At 41.4% G+C, this 6,000-nt stretch overlaps 1 protein-coding gene across 5 annotated transcripts in view; it reads left to right on the forward strand.

Annotated features, from left to right (window-relative positions):
- Positions 1–5,493, forward strand: part of LOC143745618 (transmembrane O-methyltransferase homolog) — a 43,317-nt gene extending 37,824 nt beyond the window's left edge. For all 5 annotated transcript variants that reach the window (XR_013206037.1, XR_013206040.1, XR_013206039.1 and 2 more), the window contains 2 exons: positions 3,370–3,475; positions 3,753–5,493. The gene's annotated coding sequence lies outside the window, so the exon portion shown is untranslated. The remainder of the gene's footprint in view (positions 1–3,369; positions 3,476–3,752) is intronic.
- Positions 5,494–6,000: the final 507 nt, after the last annotated feature.

The raw sequence follows: 6,000 nt of genomic DNA on the forward strand, positions 1-6,000 counted from the left end.
AGGAAACGCATACAGATGCAAAAAGGCACGAGTCTATGTCAATTCCGTCAGATATCCCACCCATCAATCCACCAGAATACCAAATGGAGGTCTGTGCACCTAAGTGGAAAAAGATAGAGCAGGTTGTGAGAAAGGCAAGGGCTTCATCATCTCCAGGGCCTAATGGAGTTCCGTACAGAGTGTACAAGAGTGCTTCAGGAGTTCTACAAATTCTGTGGAAATTGATTAAAAGTGGCTTGGGAAAAGCAGGTTGTACCTAGAGCATGGCGCCAAGCAGGTCGAGTCTTTATACCTAAAGAAAAAGATGCTACAAGCATCAGTCAGTTTCGTCCTATTTCACTATTAAACGTCAAAGGTAAGATTTTCTTCAGCATTATTGCGCAGAGATTGTCAACCTACCTATTAAAGAATGGCTTCATTGACACTTCAGTTCAAAAAGCGGGCATTCCAGGGTTCTCAGGATGCTTAGAACACATCAATGTTATCTGGCAACGAATTCAATCAGCTAAAAAGGAGAGGAAGGAGCTCCATGTGCCACATGAGCTTCTTTGGGCAGCATTAGATTTTTTTAGAGTACCAATGTCAATAACAAATTTAGTGAAAGCCTATTTTGGAGATTTGCAATTTAGTTTCTCAACTCCAAAATTCAACACCGCATGGCAATGCTTAGAGGTTGGAATTATGTCAGGATGCACCATTTCTCCACTGGCTTTTACCATGGCAATGGAAGTAATCATTAGGGCATCAATATGGGTAGTAGGAGGAGAGCGCTTGGCTTCTGGGATGAGACTACCACCAATCAGAGCATACATGGATGACATGACAACCATGACTACAACAGTAGCCTGCACTAATCGGTTATTGGGGAAGTTAACAGATAATATCGAATGGGCACGTATGCAATTTAAGCCCTCTAAATCACGGAGCATCTCGATAGTTAAAGGAAAGGTAGTAGATAAAACATTCTTAATTAATGGTGAGGCAATACCAACAGTTTCTGAGAAGCCAGTGAAGAGTCTTAGGAGATGGTACGATGGGGATCTAAGGAACACAGTTCGAGTGGGAGAAGTTAGACGACAAGCAGTGGAAGGGTTGAAGAGCATAAACAGCTGTGCTCTACCAGGCAAACTAAAACTCTGGTGCTTTCAGTTTGGTCTACTGCCAAGGTTGCTGTGGCCACTGACTGTGTAGGAGGTTTCTTTGACAACAGTGGATAAGCTGGAAGCCTTAAGTTCATACATCAGGAAATGATTGGGAGTTCCACGCTGCCTCAGCAGAGTGGGACTTTATAGTAAAGGAGTATTGCAGCTGCCAGTCTCTGCTTTAACCGAGGAGTTTAAGTGTGCCAAGGTCAGACTGGAAATTACTTTAGCAGAGTCACGCGACAAATGTGTACGGGAGGCAGCCCCTGTGGTAAAAACTGGTAGAAAGTGGTCAGCAAAGAAATCTGTAGTAGAGGCAAAGGCTGACCTTCAAATTGGGGATATCGTGGGACAGGTACAGCATGGAAGAGGGGGTTTTGGGCTCAGTTTAGCTCCTCCTAAATGGCACAAGGCAGGCCCAGCTCAAAGGAGGAAGCTGGTAGTCAACGAGGTGCGAAAGCAGGAGGAGAGGATGAGATGTATAAAGGCCATTTCCCAGGTCAAGCAGGGAGAGTTAGATGAGATGGGAGAGTGTGCAACAACGCAAAATGGGCTGGCAAGACCTTTGGCTAATGGAAGAGAGTAGGATCAGTTTCCTTATTAGGTCAACATATGCTGTTCTCCCATCACCGCAGAACCTAAACCTCTTGGGTAGCATTGGAAGGCAAGCGTAGTATGACCAATAAGTTGCCGCCTGTTCTAGCAAAACATTACACGCAGAAGAAAATATTCCTCCGCCCTGGCGAGCAACCACCAAGAAAAGGTGCTAACACCAATTCTCGACCAGGACAACTGGAAGCTGCTAGTGACTGGAAGATGCTGGCTGATCTTGATCAACGGCTTATTTTTCCAGCTGAGATTGCCACCACTAACCTACGACCAGATATTGTTTTGTGGTCTGGATCAGCACGCATTGTTCAACTGATAGAGTTAACAGTGCCATGGGAGGATGCGGTAGATGAGGCACATGAGAGGAAGAAACTGCGGTATGCTCATCTGGCCACTGAAGCAGAACAGCAAGGATGGAGAGTCCAGGTTTATCCAGTGGAAGTGGGTTGTCGAGGTTTTGTGGCACACTCTACAACCCGGTTCCTCAGAGACGTCGGATTCAGTGGCCAAGAGTTGCATCGCACAGTAAAGAACTTATCTGAAGCAGCAGAAAGGAGCAGCAACTGGCTGTGGTTGAGACGGAAAGATTCTAGCTGGCTGTGTACAGGCCGCCATGCTACGGTTTCGTAGTATTCTTGAAAACTTGAAGAGTCTGTTGGTTTATTTGTATAGGTTGTATAGTATTTACAGTCATTACGTTCCTGTGTATATTGCGTGAATGACGGGTGGTTGGGCAGATGTTGTGTTTTGCGGTAGGTGGTATGCCATACGGATCCATTGCCACTGAAACTGCATATTAACGCACCAGTGGGGCTCGACAGCCTTAGTCAAACGGGTTGGCGCGTATGGTTGGGTTGCGGAGAGATTGTGAGATTGTGGTTAGGTCTCAGCAGCAGGAGGGATGTAGAGGTCAGTAAGCTGGGCTGAGTTGAGTGGGGGACGGAGGGGGGTGACTCTGGGACGCCAGAGTCACTGTCGAGCCCTCTTGAGGTGTCGTGGGCTAGTCGACGAAACACTGAGGACGGAAGGTGCCCACTCGAAGACCCTAGAGATGTCCCCTACTCAGCTCAACCCAGACGGTTGTCATGGGGGGACCGCACTGTGGTTGCAGCCGTTGTGTGTGCTGACGCGTGTTAACACTAGACAGAAGGAGATTTACATCACCATATGGAAAGAAGCGTAAATGGATGGAGAAGCATAGGTTACTGTAAAGCTATGTCTTAGTTGGTGCTTATCTTGGCGAAAGCCGAGTACTAATCAGCATGAAGTTTTAACATCTACTCTCGTGTAATGGAAATCATTACTTAAAATAAATGTTTAAATAGTATTTATTTTGTATTGTTATATTTTTATGCTGTAAGTGGTGTTAAAAATTATTCTGCACATTAATGAGCCAATGTGTTATGATGTGGGATGTGGTGGGCTGCTGTGGGCCAGAAAGTCCAGGGTCACTTTTTGCTCCCAGTCCGCTCCAGTCCAAAGTCACTTAAGACCCAAGGTTGTAAAGCAGTTTATTTATTTTTTTTAAATTGCCAACGCAGGTAAATTATAACTTTTAATGAAGATCATGCATTCATGACCATGCCTATTAATATGACTTAAAGTATTTGTCCCTCAGGCTTCCCTAATGTGGTTGGTGCCATAGACTGCCCCAATGTTCCCATCAAGGCCTCAATAAAGGGGATTCTGTGAACCGAAAGGCGGATCACAATGTAAATGTGCAGGCAAGTTACTATTGCGATACTTAATATTCCAGATTAGTAATATTATATATTTAAAAAAAGGAAGTTGACTTACTAAAATCTCTTAGATGGAGTGTGACTCTGTTCCATATCACAAATATGGAAGCAAAATGGCTAAGACTCAAGAATTTTTAGAAATTCACATTTATGCACATTATTGAATTATTTCCATGGTAAGGAAAAATATAAACATCAAGCTCAATGGATTACATACACGTATGCTGGTCCTAACAGAACTGCATTTTTCCATTATATACAGGTGATTGCGACAGGATCCTGCTAGGACACTTGGGCTATGCCTGCAGGCAGTGTTTTATGACCCCATTCCCTGACCCAAATCCCAGACCAGTTACAATGCAGCTCTAGCCAGGACAAGACACAGTGAAATGAACTTTGGCCAACTAAAGGGAAGATTTCAGTGTCTGAAAAGCCTGAGGGATACACTTGCACCTGACAAGGCCTGTGACACTATTATTACATGTGCCGTATTACACATCATTGCCACTATCAGAAAGGAGATGAGCTTGTGGTGGAGGTGCAGCCTGATGATGACCTCCAGACAGTGCACTTGGACCAACCTAAAGTAAAAATGTTGGTGTATTGTGTAAAACTGCACAAAAGAGGAAAACACAATGTCATTAGTATGAAGTACACTGGGGGAAAATGTGATCAAAACTCATGGCAACATATTTCTTACATTAAGTACAGGCAGTGTTTACTTTTACAAGTCAAAGCAACTCATCTACTCAAGGTTTAACAGTGGATATGACTGGACCAGACATTGGGATTATAGGCCTACTTCATTTAATGCAGCAACAAATTATTTTACAGTGTAAGAGAATTTAAAGTTAATTTACCTTTAATGGAGGAGTTTCTGCTACTGCCAACCACCTGTTTTCTTTTTTCTTTGTTGCTTTTATAAACGTACAAACATTTATTTAACAGTGCCTTTTTAAAAGAGACTAAGAACAGTAAAAATTACCATTATGTAGAATATTCTTATACTTCACTTTTACTTGTTCCCGTGTTCTAGTAGTGGTTGGTGGCTCTGACATTACAATGAACAAAGTAATTATGAAATGATTCAAATATAAAAATATATACTGTAATAAGTGATAAAAACATCTAACATGGTTACCACTAACGCATTTAATTTGTCTGCTACTTTTTGCTAGCCCTCTCTCCTGGCTTTTGCATACTTTTAGGTGTTCCCTAGCATTTTGATTAAACATTCAAATTCCGCATAAACTTCGACTATTAGTTCTTGCTCTTCTGCGGAGAAAAACTGAGCCCGTTCTTTGGCCACGGTGAGCAGCCAATAGCAGCGTTGCTGATCAATGTTTCTACTATCGATACATATCCCCTTTTAAACCACCGCATGAACGTGCAGTTATCTCAGATAACTCAATCCAGCTATACTAATCATAACCGGCAGGAGTGTTCGAAGAACCTAATTAGCCAGATCATGATGAGCACAATGATATCATCTTGGATTTATTAAGCGACGTACGAAGAATGGACCCCTGGTCTGGAATTTTGTTTGTAATAAACTGCTGCAATTGGATTCTTGCCCCTCCTCATCCCTTCGCATACCATGACAACCTGAAAATCTTATAGCACTGTTTACAAGTTTACATGGGTCAAAAAAAACAATAACTTTTTTGGTGCATTTTAGTAAGGCGGGTAAAAATCTGAGCCTGAAATCTGAAAAAAACCTTTGTTGATCCGTGATATATTAAAGGCAGTTAAATGGATTTAACTGATGACGGGTTTATGTTAATTTTAAATTCACTTAAATTAAAAGTTATATTTTTTTAAAGCCTATTCCATTTTAAAAATGATAGCTTTCAGCTATACTGTAATGTTAAATTACTATATTAATGACTAAAATTGAGAAGAAAAAAATCCATGTAATGGAGACATCAGTATTGGTATCTGTGATACTTGCCTTTATTCATTGTGCTTAGTAAAGAGATGCCATTAAACAAATATTTAAAATATTCTGTCTTTGTTTCTACATTATTTTAAAGATTAAATGTGAAAGTATTACAATATCAAAAATATATTAAAAACGTTAATGTTAGCAGTGATTAATTGCCAAAACCACTGGTTCATTGGTTCACTTTTCGAAGTAGTTAATTCGTAACAAAGCCTTGTTTACTGAACACTGCATGAAAATTTCTTTGTTAAATCGGACATTGGAAATTTCAGTGAAACTTAAGGTGTACAACCCATGACAGAAGCTATCACCGATGGAATTATTAGTGATGAATCTAAACAAGACTTTTGATGAACGGAATTGCAAGATCTGAGTGACTGGGAATCTTGGATTAATCAGAATTCACGCTCGCTGTTATCCCGGGATTTGTAATCGAGGAAATGAACACCCTAATATATCACGCACATACATTTCAGGCCTCACATTTGGAGCTGAATCACATGAGACTCAATTCCTGACACCTCTGAATCAAATCTTTTTGGAATCGACTCCTGTCTAGACTCTCGAA

This window comes from Siphateles boraxobius, unplaced genomic scaffold (genome assembly GCF_051911475.1).
Source record: "Siphateles boraxobius isolate OS27281-9 unplaced genomic scaffold, OSU_SipBor_1 207, whole genome shotgun sequence".
Classification (NCBI taxonomy): Eukaryota; Metazoa; Chordata; class Actinopteri; order Cypriniformes; family Leuciscidae; genus Siphateles; species Siphateles boraxobius.